Source organism: Grampus griseus (genome assembly GCF_964374135.1).
Source record: "Grampus griseus genome assembly, chromosome: 14".
In the NCBI taxonomy this organism is placed as follows: domain Eukaryota; kingdom Metazoa; phylum Chordata; class Mammalia; order Artiodactyla; family Delphinidae; genus Grampus; species Grampus griseus.
Window position 1 is genome coordinate 28,627,997 of NC_139008.1, and position 16,285 is coordinate 28,644,281.

Here is a 16,285-nt window from a genome sequence, read left to right on the forward strand (position 1 = left end):
TGATTCTTTCTGCCTTAAACTCGGTGGTCTGCTTCACTGATGTGGTTTTAAGCTCAGACCATCCTCTGCATCTGTCTGATGTGCCGTGCCATGAAGAGTCTGGGTTTTGGAGTCAGAAGATGTGACTAATTCACACTGTGACTTTGGGTTAGTTACTCAACTGTCTAAGCCTCAGACTCTGTAAAACATGCAAAGTGATAGCTGTATCTATGAACAGGTGGGAGGATTAACTGAAATACTGACTGGGAAACATTTCGCACAGTATCTGGCACCTTATAAGCACTCCGTCATTGTAATGACTGTTATGGTGCTTCTTCTTGGATTTTCTCCCAGCTTGTGAACCTCTTGAAGACAGGTTCTCTGCCATTTATCCATTTGTATCCCAGAACCTATCACAGTATCTGACACATGGCAGGTGCTCAAAGCATATAAGCTTTTTGGAAGGAGGGAGACCTGTGTTAAAACTAAGTGTCATTGGGCTTCCCTGGTGGCGCAGTGGTTGAGAGTCCGCCTGCCGATGCAGGGGACACGGGTTCGTGCCCTGGTCCGGGAAGTTCCCACATGCCGCGGAGCGGCTGGGCCCGTGAGCCATGGCCGCTGAGCCTGCGCGTCCGGAGCCTGTGCTCCGCAACAGGAGAGGCCACAACAGTGAGAGGCCCGCGTACCGCCAAAAAAACAAAACCAAAAAACTAAGTGTCATTTATGTAGAGAACGGACATGTGGACATGATGTGGGGTGGGGGAAGGGGAGGCTGGGATGAATTGGGAGATTAGGATTGACATATGTACACTACCATGCGTAAAATAGATAGCTAGTGGGAACCTGCTGTAAAGCACAGGAACCTCAGCTTGGTGCTTTGTGACGACCTAGATGGATGGGATGTAGGGGTTGGGAGGGAGGTCCAAGAGGGAGGGGATATAGGTGTACATAGAGCTGATTCACTTCATTATACAGCAGAAACTAACACAACATTGTAAAGCAATTATACTCCAATTAAAAAAAAAAAAGACTAGGTGTCATTTAAGAGCTATTTGGCTGTGGGCAAGGTCGTAGACTTCACTGAGCGTCTGCTTCCTTATCTGGAAGCCAGAGGAGATGGTATCTATGTTTCTGGGTTGTTTGGAGGATCAAACAAGGTTGTTAATTACAGGGTCTGTGACAGACCTTGGTGGCAGCAGTAAGAGAGTGATGTCCCCGCTTGTTTTCCTTTATCCTCACTTGATGCCATGCTGGACCATGCAGTAGTACCCCGTCCTTTTTCCTGCAGGAAGTGGAAATGTGAGAAATAGAAAGGGGCTTTGTTTTTTCTTTCTTTGACCTTGCAGCTCTTATTCAGAATATTCTGAAAGCTTACATGGAAAAACAACAGCCAAGAGAGCCCTGTGATGAAAACTGGGTATTTGATCACATGATTCGCCCAAATGACTAGTTCCTCTTCTGCCTTTCCTTGCCATAGATTTTGCTGTGCTTTGAAGCAGCCCTAGCAAGCTACCAAATTTATCTGGAAACATGGTCTTTTCAGCCAAATGCTCTGACACACCACCATCTCCTGTAAATGATGACAGTGTTTTCATCTGGCGTCATCTGACAGCATGCTAGGAGGACTTTTTAAAAGGTTGCCATTAGGACTGGTTTGGTTGATCACTAGGACTGGTTTGATCTGGATGGAATGCAGCTCGTCACCAGTGTAAACTGTTGTTCCTTCACGACATCTCTGCTGCTAAGACCGCCATGTGGAATATCAGTGCCTGGGGTCTGAGGCTCCATCTATAAAATAACCCAAGGCATTAAGTCATGTGGGCCTTTATTTTCTTTTTTGTTTTCATTTTTGAATTTGAATATTTTTTTTAAATTGAGGTATACTTGCATGTAATGTTATATTCATTTTAGGCATACAACATAATGATTTGATACTTGCATGTATCGTGAAGTGATCCCCACAATACGTCTAGTTAACATCCTTCCCCACACATAGTCACACAGTTTTTTTTCTTGTGGTGAGAACTTTTAAGATCGACTCTTTTAACAACTTTCTAATATGCAGTGCAGCATTATTAACTATAATCACCCTGCTATACATTACGTTCCCGAGAATTATTTACGAGTTTTTGTTTTCAAGCGTGTTAAGGTCCTTCTGTACCATTCAGGTAGGCAGACCCTATAGGCAGACTGCAAAATATGATGCTCTTTTAGCATCCGTGGTGATGTTTGTAGTTGTACTTTAGAGTTCTGTATTGCTCCACTTTAGCGCAGCCAGCCAGGCAGCCAGCCTGGTTTGATGGGGACTATCCCAGTAATAGTACCGAAAAGTCTCCCATCCTGAGAAACCCCTCAGTTCTGGGCAAGCTGAGATGGGTGGTCATCCTCGATGTGTGACAGTAGGGTTCTCCCAGACCTAGATGGTAGTTTATGAAGAAAAACATTTTTCAGGGCATTGTAACTAAAAACTTCAGAAGTGAGACCTGGAAAATGGTTGATCCATGCATTTAATATAAATGTTCACCACTCTATAGGGAAAAGAACCCATCAGGGATATATTTTGGGAGAGTAGCGTAGTTGAGGTCTATAACTTCCATCTCAAGGGTTAAAGTTGTACCCTAAGCTTCCCATAATACCCTTTAATTGCTTACTTTTGTCTGATTTATTTTGTCGATGGCTGGCTTTCCTGGCATTTCTCGGGAGGATCACTAGCTGTTGTTAAATAAATACGTCTCTGCTGCTGCTTCACCCGGAGCAGTTTGCACAGACGCAGCTCTGTTGCAGATCGATCCTCTCATTTGCCGCCTTTGCCCTTGTGACTTTCCGTTTGGGGCTCTTATTTAAAACCACAGCTGCCTGCGTCCACAGCTTCTCAGTATGGACAGCATGCCTTCCCAATCGCCTGTTCTACAGACGTATCATTGTACCTACTTCAGAGGATCTGCATCTGAACCCACTTCTGCTTCTTCGAGGCACCTGGCAGAGCCCCTAGTGCAAATTTCAAATATGCCACTTATCCTGGGTATTACGTCATACTGTCTGAAACATATCTTCCAAATTTGCTGAATGTGTCCAGCCATTTTCATATGATAAAGCAACAGAGAGGGAATTAATTTTACTGTATGGATATGAACCTTCTCAAAAGTATTTAGACCCATTCCCAAAGTGATCTAACTGCACAGCTGGTAGATACATAAAGATGTGTATTGAAATACTCGTAAGAGGGTCACCCTGAGAGAATTTCAGAGGTAATCCATGAGGGTCACTGTGATCGTAGTCATAAAGATGATGCAACTTCAATGCCAAAAGACACCCACTGGAGACCGTTTGACCCCATTTTTGCTGCCTCATGCCTGAGAGAGAGAGAGAGAGAGAGAGAGAAAGAGAGAGGAAGAGAGAGAAAACTGTTCATCTTAGTCTGGAATATGGCTCCTGCCCCACCACTTCCAGCGTGCAGAAGTTTTACAGCGATTCTGACCCCACCTTTTCCTGCTGTACTTTAATACTTTCTTTAATTTGATCTACTGTGAGGTCAAAGAAGAGCTAGTATTCTCCCTCTTGGCCTCTTCCTCACAGGCAGTAGAGAAGTACCTGTGAAAATTCTATTTATAGTATAAATAGAAGGCAGCAGAGGATCTCAGAGGGCCTCTGCACTTTATCCTTTTCTAAGGCCAAGAATGCACTTGTACTGTGCACCCATCCCCTCAGTTTGTTTAATCAGATTTAGAAATTGTGCTCCCCCCAACAGTGTATTGAGTATGACTGCTGTTAGTCGGTGTGGGGGGAGGCTTCTCATAGGAGGAGGAACCCATCCCCCTCCCCCCGAAACCAACAAGCAGTTGCTCGTGAAAGCTACCTTGAACTAAGAGGGCTTCAATCTGGTTTTGGTTTGGCTTGAAAGCATCCTGTCAAAATGATCTAGAGACAAAGCAGGTTTTCAGACCTATATTTACTATTTCATTTGTCGTCAACACTGAGACTATGAAACCTCAAATGACTGAATTCAAAGGGCACAGTGTACCTGGGAGTGGCTCTCCGTTATTGAGATGCAATTTGAGGACCAAAGATCTCTCTGTTTTCTTCTATCCGACAAAGAGTGCCACACAAAGAAAGAAAGAATCAGAGCCTTAAAGAACCTACAGCCAGAGAGGAAAGGGGTCAAGAACCCCAGGGAGGTTGCATGCACTATAAAAGAAATGACCACAATTAAACTTTCCAGTGACGCAGAGCCTCGTTCTTGGCTGTTTTGGTTCATTCTTGTCCAGGTTCTCCATGAGAACCTGTTCCACACTGGAGGAACATCCGCATTTCCTCTTTTCCTTAGATCAGTCACTAAATAGGGTTCGATTTCCCAAAGGCTAGACTCTAACCATACGGGGGTGAGGGGCTCCCACAGAGCGTGTGATCCAGGCAAAGCAAGCACAGGCTCCATGTAGAAAATAGGGCCTATGTTCAAATCAGCCTGTGCAGTGGGGACAGGATGGTGGGGTGGGCGTCGGGGATTTTGGAGAAAGAGGGAGTTTATGAGGATGTGGAAGAAAGATGATTCTATTATAAGAAAGAGAAGCCCACTCAGACTAGCTTGAGAAAAAAATAAGCACTGAGGGTAGGGGTGGCAGGGGGTTGGGTCTCAGGAGGATTTCATGGAATCCAAGGGCAGGAGTGCATTGAGACCGTGGAAGGCAAGGAAGTGTGGGGACAGAGACAGGAAGGGCATCCATCAGTGACTTGTGCATCCCTGGGTCTGCCTGGCCTCTGCTTTGTGGAAGACAGCTTTCTCGGCTTGGGTGCACGTACAGGATGATCCCCGTCTGCCTTCACGTTATTTCACATCTCAGCTCTTCATTGAGGTGCATCGATATCAAAAGGTCCAATTTCAGACTCCCAGAAGAGAACGTGTGATTGGCTCAGCTGGGGTCAGATGTCTCCCGACACCACCCAGCCACTGCCAGGTGCTTAAGTTCATGCTGTATAGACATGGGCGACAGGCACTTGTCCCCATAAATGTGTGCAGGTGGAGGCGGGAAGGCGGGAATGGGCTGGTGTCATCTACCAGAAGGTATCCCAGGAATCTGCTTAGAGGAGGGAGGAGGGCATTTCAGTTTGTTGCTCAAGGTTCTTTGGCTGCAAAGCACCAGAAACCCGGTGGCCAATTTAAGAAGAAAAAAATAAAAGCAATTAATGGAAAGAATAAGAGGTGGTTCACAGGATTGAAGGAAAAGCTGAAAAATAGGCATCTGGAAAGCAGAAGGAACTGACCAGCTCTGGGGAGCTGGGAAGCAGAGCTTAATGGAAGCTCTCTCCACAGCACTGCTGTCCAGGTGCCTCTGCTTATGCATTGTTCTGATCTGGGGTCTGGTGAGGGCCCTTCTCCTGGTTTGCAGACAGCCGCCTTCTCGTTAAATCCCCACATGTGGAGAGCAGAGAGGAAACACGCTCTCTCTTGGGTCAGTTCTTATCAGGGCACTAATCCCATTCATGAGACCTCTACCCTTATGATCTAATTATCTCCCAAAGCCCCCCCACCCCCAGTCTCCTAATTCCATCACATTGGGGGTTAGAATTTCAACATAGGAATTTGGCGGGGGACATAAACATTCAGTCCATAACAGCATGCTAAGAAATCCAGTAATTTTTCAGAGAAATATTTTTGGTGTTTGATAAAGTAATAGGAAAATAAGAAAAAAAGATTAAAGATAAACTCACACTGTACTGAATTTATGATAGTTCAGACAGTTCAGATTTGCTTGGAAAGCTTCATTTTGCTGTCTTCAGCTTGTAAATCTGAAAGGCAAGAGAGTTTGAAGTTGGTATTGCCACCCAGGCAGAATAAAATATATAGATAATTTTTCATACCATTCCAAACAGTCTCTCTCTGTTTATTCATTTGTTTACCTGCCAGGGTAGCCCTCAAGTAACTGGTTTTCAGAGTTTAATAAATTTGATCTACTCAAGCTGACGCAAATTGATTTATTCCCACCAATCAGAAGACAAGGGTGGTTGAACAGAAGGCAGTTAGGGAGAATTAAGTGGGAGCTGTCAAGATTAAACAAAGCTTCCCTATTTGTGTGGTCGAGTAATACACAACATGAGAGTTTCTTATTCTGCATGCCAGCTCATTAAAACCCGAACAGCAATTCAGGTGCCACGTTTATGTTATAAACTAACATCAAGTCGGCTTTTTAAGATCCAAAGAATGTTTTTTGCCAAAATCCAGTTACAGCCCGTGATGTTCTTTGAATAGATTTTCTTAAAGAAAGAATGAGCCTTTTCATTTTAAAATAGCACTTTAACCTCTGCTCTATTCCTGTTGATTTTTATAAACCAGAACTAGTTTATTATGAGACACTTTTATCTTCAAGGCAAAGTTGTGTTTACTCATTTATTTAGGGTGTATTGGGAATTGCTTGGAACTGGAGGTCAGATAAAACTGGGTTTGAATTCTGGCACCACCGTCTACTAGCTTGGTGACTCTAGGAAGCTTTCTTTTTATTTCCGATGCAGTTTATTCATTGAGTTGCCTACTGTAGGCATTTCTCATATATTTTATCATCGAGCCTTCAAAATCTTACTGAGGATTAAGTATTGGGCTAAGAGTTTTAAATGAGCATTTAAAAATTTGAGCATTTTAGAAAGACTGAAAAACGAAAAAGCATAAAGAACACCAAAAATAGCCTAGAGATTAATATAATGCATACGCATGTATCTACCAGCCAGCTTACAAAATAAAACATTAACAACGCTGTTGAAGCCCGCTGTGTGCCAGGTTCAGTTAGAGATAAAGGGCATGTGACAGAAAATCCAAATAAAAGTGGCAAGTATATATTTTCCTCTCGGGTAATAAGTTTTGGGGCAGGCATTCCTGGGACCCAGGCTGTTCTAGCTTTGTGCTCCTTCATCTTTAGTCTGTGGCCCTCGTTTCCATGCTTTATAGAATGGCTGCTGGAGCTGCAGCCATCACATTCGAGTTCCATGAAGGAGGAAACACTGCTGGAAAAAGGGCTTTTCGGGAAGGCCCATCCAATGACTTTCATCCCAGAGACCAGAATTGTACTGGAAATAGTAATTATCAGCAGAGATCATTTTCACTGCCATCAAAGTGTAGGTTCTGCTGGTAAGAAAAGAAGGGTTATTAGGTAGGCAGCTGGCAGCTTCTCCTTGAGAGGTAAACACTATCCTAAATTAAGAGGTTTTAAAAAAATTGTCTCTTTATGTTTTTGCTGTATGTGTATGTATCCCTCAGAAGTATATAGGCTTATTTTACATGTTTTTAAACTTCATGTAAATGGTATTGCATCCTGTGTATGTTCTTCCACAACTTGCTTTTTCCCCTCATTCAGCTGTATGTTAAAGTCATCCACATTCACATGATCGTTCTGGTTCATTTACTTTTTACTGCTGTAGAGTATTCCAGTATATGACTGTACCATAATTTACCATTATCCATTATGTTGTTGTTGGACATGTAAGATGTTTTCAGCTTTTTGCTACTATATTTATTCTCTTCTATTCTATTAATCAATTAGTTGATTGATTTGTCTTCTTGCTATGGGTGTTGTTTTCATACTTCTTTGCAATTCTGGTAATTTTTAGTTGGATTCCAGACATAGTGAATTTTACCTGGTTGGATGCTAGATATTTTTATCTTCCTATAAATTTTTAAAAATAAATAAATAAATTTATTTATTTATTTATTTTGGCTGCGTTGGGTCTTCGTTGCTGCGTTCGGGCTTTCTCTAGTTGCGGTGAGCGGGGGCTATTCTTTGTTAAGGTGTGCAGGCTTCTCATTGCGGTGGCTTCTCGTTGCAGAGCATGGGCTCTTAGGCGCACTGGCTTCAGTAGTTGTGGCACATGGGCTCAGTAGTTGTGGCTCATGGGCTCTAGAGCGCAGGCTCAGTAGTTGTGGTGTACAGGTATAGTGGCTCCGCGGCATGTGGGATCTTTCCGGACCAGAGCTTGAACCCGTGTCCCCTGCATTGGCAGGCAGATTCTTAACCACTGCGCCACCAGGGAAGTCCCTATAAATATTTTTGAGGAGTTCTAGGACACAGTTAAGTTATTTGGAAGCAGCTAATCCTTTCAGTCTTGCTTTTAAGTTTGTTATGCAGGACCAGCGCAGAGTTTGGTTTGGGACTAATTTTGCCCTCACTACTAAAGCAAACCTCTTCAGGTCTTCTGCCCGATTGCCCATGAATTATGAGGTTTTTTCCTCTGACGGGTGGGAATGGGAATTGTTTCTGGCCCTGTGTAGGAACTGGGGATTGTTCCCACTAGTCCTTTCAAGTGTTTCTTTCCTTGGCCTGGGATAGTTTCCTCACCTGCCTTGATCAGTTCTCACTGAAGGCTCAAGTGGGGACACTCAGCAGATATCTGGGGTTCTTTGTCAATGAGACTCTCCTTGCTTGTTCTCTGCCCTGCAACTCTTGACGCCTGGACTCCCAGCTCTATTTTCTTAACTTAGGGAGACTGGGTCTACTTGGGTCTCCCTTCCCTGCGGCATGGCCTGGAAACTGTCCATGCAGTATCTGGGCAGTTGTAGGGCTCACCTCACTTGCTTCCTGTCTCTTATGGTCCCTGAGGGCCATGGCCCAGTTCACTGTCTTGAGTGCCATCAGGTCGTATAGTTTGTCCGTTGTTTTAATAGTTACAGGCAGAAAGGTAAACCTGGTGTCTGTTCCTCCTCCTTGGATGGAAGCAGAAGTGAGTCCTCATTGTGGTTTTAATTTCCTTTTTGTAATTACTGGAGAGATTAAGCATCTTTTCACATGTTATCTGACCACATGTTCATCTCAGCCTGTTTTTTTCCATTGAGATATATATGTCTTTTTCTAGTAACTTGGAATAGTTCTTTATATATTTTACAGATTAATCTTTTGTCAGCTTAAATTGGTTGTTGCTGACTTTTCTTAGATTTAATTATCTTTTCATTTAAAAATTATATTGTTTTTTGATGAACAGAAGTTTAAAGTTTTAATATAGTCCAGTTTGTCAGTTTCCTTTAATAAGGTCAGTGCATTTTGTTTTATTTTAGTTAGGAAATGCTTAACCCTGAAGTTATTCAGATATTCTACTAATATTTTCTTCTGAAAGCTTGAAAGTTTTTGTGTATTTACGTCTTTAATTCATTTGGAACTGATTTTTGTGTGTGATAGGGATAGAGACCCAATTTATTCTATTTTTTTCCAGTTGGGATTACCAGTTGCTCCATCACTGTTTAATGAATAGTCTATCTGTGCAGAAAAGACTTAGCCCGGCAGGCCTGAGACTTCCCATATGAAAGGCCTGTTCACAAGTTAGGCCCTTGGCTGGCGTCTGGGAACCTGGATTTTGGGAGGGTTCCCACCATTCCCAGACCTGATAAGAGGGGCCTCACTGTGCCTGGATTGCACGAACAATGTGGTTTATGCTGAACACCCCCTTTCCTTCTGCGAGTCTGGAATGTTGGTCTGTGCCAGGCAGAGGCTCCTACGTGACCAGCCCCCAGTGAGAAGCCTGGGCGCGGGGTCTCTAATGAGCTTCCTTGATACAAACATGTCACATGTGCTGTCACAGCTCATTGCTGGAGGAGGTGAGCACATCCTCTGTGAGTCCATTGGGAGAGGAGTCTCGGGACCTGGCACCTAATTTCCTGCACACGTCACCCCACGCACCTGATCCCTCTGCTGCTCTTGCTCTGTATGCTTTTGCTGGGATGAATCACACTGTGAGTACTAGGTGCTGAGTCCTGTAAGTCCTCCTCCCGAGTCATCAAACCCGGGGGTGGTCCTGAGGACCCCCAACACACTGTCCTTTCCCTGCTGATGTTAAAATAATCCTGAGAAGCAGATATTGGGCAGTGTTCTTAACTACTATTAAACATTCGTTTCTTTATCTAAGCATCTAAGCCCCCCTTCGCTTTCAGGTGTTTATCACTCAATAAATGATCATTAATAACCGTAAGAAAGGAATAGGTAAAGTGCTATGGTAGTTTAAGAAAGATTAAATATTCAGCTGTAAATCTTTCAGATGGGCATATTTTATGTTTTTGCAATTAGTGAAATAAATTTTCCCATATCTATTTAAGGTTAGCAATCATAATTATTTTTTATCGTCTTGGAACATTTATAGTTCCTGTAATGTCCCAAGTTAGGAATTCTCTATCTTCTTAACCTTGTCTGAGAATTTAAAATCCTGTTATTCAACATGCTTCACATGTCTGCCTTTGTGTACAGCTATGGACTGAATGTGTGTGTGTCCCCCAAATTCACAGGATGAATTCCTAACCCCCAATGTGATAATATTAGGAGGTGGTCATGAGCGTGGAGCTCTCATAATTGGGCTTAGCGTTCTTATAAAAGAGACCCCAGAGAGCTCTCTTACTCCTCTTTCCGCCATGTGAGGACATTGCCAGAAGTTAGCAACCTGCAAGAGGTTTCTCACCAGAACCCGGCCAGGCTGGCATCCTGATCTTAGACTTCCAGCTTCCAGAACTGTGAGAAATAAATTTCTGTTGTTTATGAGCCACCCAGTCTGTGGCACTTTGTTACAGCAGCTGAACTAAGACTTGTCTCTATATTTCTAACATAGCAAGCCAGCTGTTCATCCAACCAGCTGCTTTTATTCATGTAATGTTTCTGTAGGTAGTAGTTCATTATTAGTTAAGCGATTTCATTAACGTGTTTTGAAAGACATGTCTACAGTTATGTAAAATATGTTTTCTACAAGTATTATGGTCATCTCTACATGTTTCTCTTCGTGTGTTTATAAGAACATCTCTATTCTGTCATGTTTTAAATACTGTTGACTTCGTTTGACCGTAAATGTGAGGTAAACACATGTACAGTGATTGGCATTACATACTAGAAATTGTAAGTTGCAGCACGGTTAACTGTGAACCCTCATAAAATTCCAAGAGATGTCTTATTTGTCCATTCAATGTATTTTGTCTCATAGGAATTCACACGCCCAACCTGCTTTTTGATAGTGATTCTCCCTGGTGGCTTGTATGAAGAGATCACTAGTGCCCAACTAATTTCTTCCCCTAATGAGGGGAAGCAAATAATCATGCCCATTTCAGAAGCTGCTCTGAATTGAGCTTAATGCCTTAAATCACACCGACAGCGAACGGAGTCTCTTTATCACTCTGAACGACTGCCATGTCTCTCTGATCACATGTGATTCTCTGCAGGTTTCTAGAAACAGGTCTGTCTCAATTCACTTATCCTACAGAAAAACATCCAAAGGAGGATTTATTTTTTCTGCCCATTTTTAAAAAGTCTGATATAAAACCATTCTGAGCACCTTTGGTGCCATTTATGAGGCAGGATAGTTCTTTCTGATGACTTACTCTTCTGTTCTGCCCACTATATTATAATTATCATCCAGCTAGTTGACCTGAAGTTATTGTTGTATTTTGTCACAATTGGGTCTTGTTATATTGCTGTGTCAGGCAGTTTTCCTGGTTTCAAAATGGGAATGTTACCTAGTGCAGTGCTGGCTCCTTAGAGCTATTAAGCAAATTACTTTCAAGCATGTTGAATAAGTGTGGACCCTTAGCCTTTTCTCCTTCAGTTAGGTGAGGAAAGCTGGTATATCACTTAGGAAAGTGTTTGGCTGCAATTAATAGACCACCCAAGTATTGGCAGCCTAAACAAATAGGGGTCTGCAGTTCAGCAGCCCACGCAGTGCCCTCAGGGACCCAGAGTATTTCTAACTTTAAGCGCCATCATCCTTAGCATGCTGGCTTTCAAATTCCTGCTTCTTGTCTCAAGTTGGCTGTATTGGCCACATATGGGTCCCCTTTTATAGCTTCCCTAGAACTATGCCCTTTGCACACACCTCTACCCTCACCCCACCCCCAGTGCTTGGCAGACTTCTGCTGAGGTCTCACCAGGCAGATCTGGGTCACGTGGCCATTCATGGACCCCCCAGGGAGTCTTGGAAAGCTGGAAAGAGGAATGTGCCTATTGGTGTGGACCCATCATTGCTCTTTAGCTGGGCCCAGCACATGGCTGCCCTCAACAAAATTGGGTTTCTGTTGGCAAGGGAGGACGGAGGATGGCTACTGGGTACACAGGTGTTAGTGTTGGCCACAAATATGTATTCTCAATCTCTCTCTTTCTCTCATACACCACACCACACCCGCAGATAGATATCATACAACCACTAGAATCAAATCTGAACACGTCACCCCTCTGCGAGACTCACATAGCTTCCCTTGCTTTTAGGGAATAACAAAATACGGAAAAACAAAAAACCCAAAACACTAAATACTTAAAATAAATACAAGGTCCAAAGAGGTCTGACCCTGCCCGTCTCCACGGTCTGATCTTGTACTGTACTTCTCCATGCTCTCTGTGCACCAGCCCACAGTCCTTTTTTAAGATCCTCATACTTTGTACTCTCCTTCCTGCCACAGGGCCTTGCACCTGCTCTTCACTCTGCTGAGAATCCTGTCCTTTACCCCCTCCTTCCTCAACATGATCATGACCCAGTCCAGGAAGTTGCCCCTGACCACCTCAGCATGTTCAAATGCCCTCATATATCAAGAAGAGAGTTTCAAGCACCCCCACTTCTTCAAACACTAATAATATAGTCAGCCCTCGTTATCCACGGGGGATTTGGTCCAGGACCCCTCCCCACTTCAGATGCTCAAATCTGTGGATTCTCAATTTCCTTCTGTAAAATGATGTAGTATTTGCATATAACCTGCTAACATCCTCCAGTATACTTTCAGTCATCTCTAGATTACTTATAATACCTAATATGATGTAAATGCTATCAAAATAGTTGTAAATACAATGTAAATGCTATGTAAATAGTTGCCAGCACAGCAAATTCAAGTTTTCCTTTTTGGAACATTCTAGAATTTTTTTCCCAAATATTTTCCATCTGCAGTTGATTGAATCCATACATTTAGAACCTGTAGATTTGGAGGGCTGACTGTACATTCTAATTTTATATTTATTTGTGAGCCCTTTTTATTTTCCTTATCCTCAGTAGACAATAAGCTCCATGAGAGCCAGCACCATTATACTCATGATTTCTATATTTAAGAATGCTTTGGTTGCAGGGTTTTTTTTTTTTTTCTCTTTTTTTAAGTAGCTTAAATAAGGTAGGGCTTATTTTTCTTACATAATAACAAGCCTAAAGATAGGCAGCTCCTGGCATTGATTAAGTTGCTTAACACTGTCATGATGGGGTCTCTGCCATGTTCTTGTTACTTTCTTCCTGGTTGCAAGATGGCTGCTGTAGCCCAGCCATCTCCTCCATATTTAAGAGAAGAGAGAAGGTAGGGAGACAGCTACTCTCTGTTTATGTCACCTTGTTACTTGGCCATTTCTAGCTAGAAAGGAGTCTGGAAACCACGTGTGTAGCTTTTCCAGCCTCTCTACTGGAAGTGAACAGGGAGAAAAAGGGAAGAAATGGGAGTTAGGCTAGCCCACAAGGAGTGGTCTGCCCCACCCCAGTTGCCCCAGTATTTACCAGAACAAGTACTTTGGTGTTAGTGGATGAGTAGGAAAAACCCACCTGCTTTGGTTATTTGTTCTTTTGTTCACTCATCCACTGTTCAGTGTGAGCCAGCCGTTAGCCACTCTCAGATACATTTTTCTTATTCTCATGGCAGTTCTGGCAAGGTAGACATTATTATACTTATTTTGCAATTAGAAATGGAATCTCAGGAAGAATAAATGACTGGCCTAAGGTTATGAAGCTCTGTAAGTGGCAGAACCAAGGCTCAAACCCGAACCTCCCTCACTCCCTCCCTCCATCCCTCCGGATCTCACCTTCCACGATGCTACACTGCCTCTAGGATGATTACAGCTGATCCCATGAAGACTCCTGCATTTGATTTTTTTTCTACCAGGGCGCAATGATTGTTAGCCTGACAGAGTTAAGCTTCTACATTAAAAATGTTTTGGCAAAAACAGGTCACTAATAATATTGCAGCTGTAATTTGATATTTGGGGTCTAATGAGGTGACATTCATTCTATGAGCAGGGTTATAATTTTTAGTACAAGGCCTTGTATGGTAGGCTAGTTAATAAGCATTTACCCCATGGTTAGTCCATACTCTTTTAAGACTAAGTAATTTGCATAATCTTTTCCTGTTAAGTAGGTAAGGCACTTTGCCAGGAGCTTCTGCCCTTTATTATTCTGGAAAACCCCAGCATTCTTATTTCAGGATAAATGAAACAAGGATCATCTATATTCATGTTCACAGCTTACAGTTATGCATTTGTGAACTAAAATATGTAGAGACGTTTCATCCCTGCAAACATGTTTTTTAATGTGTGTGGTTTTTGTGATTATAAAAGTAATAGATGCTCAGTTGAAAGAAATTTGGGAAGAAGAATAATGAGAAAAATCACCCATAATTCTATACTACCCAGAGACAGTAACTATTAACATTTTTGGCATATGTCCTTCCTAATATTTTCTTAAATCTTTTTGGCACAGCTGAGTTCATACATTATTTGCAGTTTTACGTGCCGCGATTTTTCATGGAACATAAACAAACCTCCTTGTTATTATAAGCATCATTGTGAATGGCTGCATAATGTTTCTTCATTAAGAACACACCATCATTCATAATTTTTATTTAAATGCTCACTAACAATGGTAGATCCCCTTAAGTAAAAATATTTTCAATAGTATTTTTTATACTTCAAAATAGAAGCATTTTCTTGATTAGATATGCTTCAGTATCTGCCTTTTCATTTTAAGAAGGTTTGGTAAAAGTGTGTTCTGTGGTGGTTCATACTAAGGTAGGTATCGTCCTCTCTTTGCCAGTGTCCCCTTTACTCCAGCAATGTTTGTTCTCTTTCTGAATGTTCGGTGTCTTCCTCATTTTATGGTTCACTGTGATTGCTTCCTGTCTTCTTGGCCCGTTTTATATGTCTTGATTTCCTCCTGCCCAGCAGGCACTAGGGTGCTGACCTCAAGTCCAAATTTACCAACACAGCAGTGGGAAAATGCACCCTCTGCTTGGCCATCCTCATTCCTCCTTTCCTCTTCCCAACATTTCTGTTCAAATTACCTCCAAATAGAGTGACTCACAAACACCTGAACCAGGGCCCTCAGAGCTGCAGAGTACCAAACTGACAGCTACTAGGATTCTGAGTAAGTGCAGCGCGTGTCTGGGGAGGGATACTGTAATTTCCGCGGCCGGGGCTGATGCTAAAGTTAGTATGGAGAAAATATTTTTGGTTATGTTTGTTTTGGTTTTGCAGTTCAAGCCCTGGCAAATAATGTATTCTACTCTGTGATATGATGGGTGCTACAACTATGAGAACCCATCAGATGAGCGATTTTTTTAATTTTTAGAAAAAAATGTCATCTGTTTCCTTCAAAAGACATCATTTCCTCCTACGTGGAATGTGTAATTTGAGGAGTGATTTTTTTTAGCAACAAATCTGCAGGGTGTATCCCAGCCCTGTGTTATGAAGAAGAATTAAGAACTGGTACCTTGTGTTTTTCTTCCAGTTCCGAGCTCTTGCCTGGGACCTTTCATGTTCTTTCTCTCTGCCTATATGAACCTGCATATGATTGCATCACTATTGTCAAATAGCCTAAAGTGCTTCTGGAGTTTGCAAGTGGTTGTTTCCAACACAGAAATAATTGCTGCCTTATAGAGACTTGAGTCTGATGACTTCTCTGCAGATGACTCACATGTTCATTAGCAGAAAGCCTGCCAGTCTTCCAGCGGCTTTGTACATGGGAGTCCAGTTCCCGGGCCTGTTACTAACCAAGCATTGAAAAGAACTTCAAGATCCTTCCCTGTTTTGCTCTGTCGTGTGGGCATGCCTGGGCTTTTCCAGGCAACTGGTCTCTTAGAGAATAGTGTGACTACAAACCAGCCATGCTTTCCTCTCTCATCGTGGGGATGAGGTTGTAGATTTGCAGGCTCGGGTGCTACAGAGGGTGGCTCGATGGTGAGCAGAGAGTGGTCTGAGGCTGTCTTTACCGAAAGTGAGCACAGCCTTTGAATTGTGCATTCCTTTATTCCTGCCTTTGGCACCGCATCTGGCTCTTTATAGAAAATTATTTATAACGGAAGGGTGCCTGCCATTCCATAGCCATAGCTTAAGGAACTCCTCTTCACCCTCCACTCCCCAAACATACCCTCCTTTATTGATACATGTTTGGATTATCTCAAGGATGTTGTGATGTGAGCCTTGAATTGCTAACGTTTTCCAAAGGAAGAATAACCTACATCCTGACACATCTGCTAACAGGCCCTCTACTGCATCAAATACCATGTTAACAATGTATCACAGATGAGCATCAGTCATTCTTATTGTCATGATGACTTTTCCTTGGTAAT

General features: G+C 42.6%; 1 protein-coding gene across 2 annotated transcripts in view; it reads left to right on the forward strand.

Moving 5' to 3' along the window:
• The window catches only part of CPPED1 (calcineurin like phosphoesterase domain containing 1), a 114,403-nt gene that overhangs the window by 39,323 nt on the left and 58,795 nt on the right, over nt 1-16,285 (forward strand). The gene's annotated exons all lie outside the window — the stretch shown is intronic.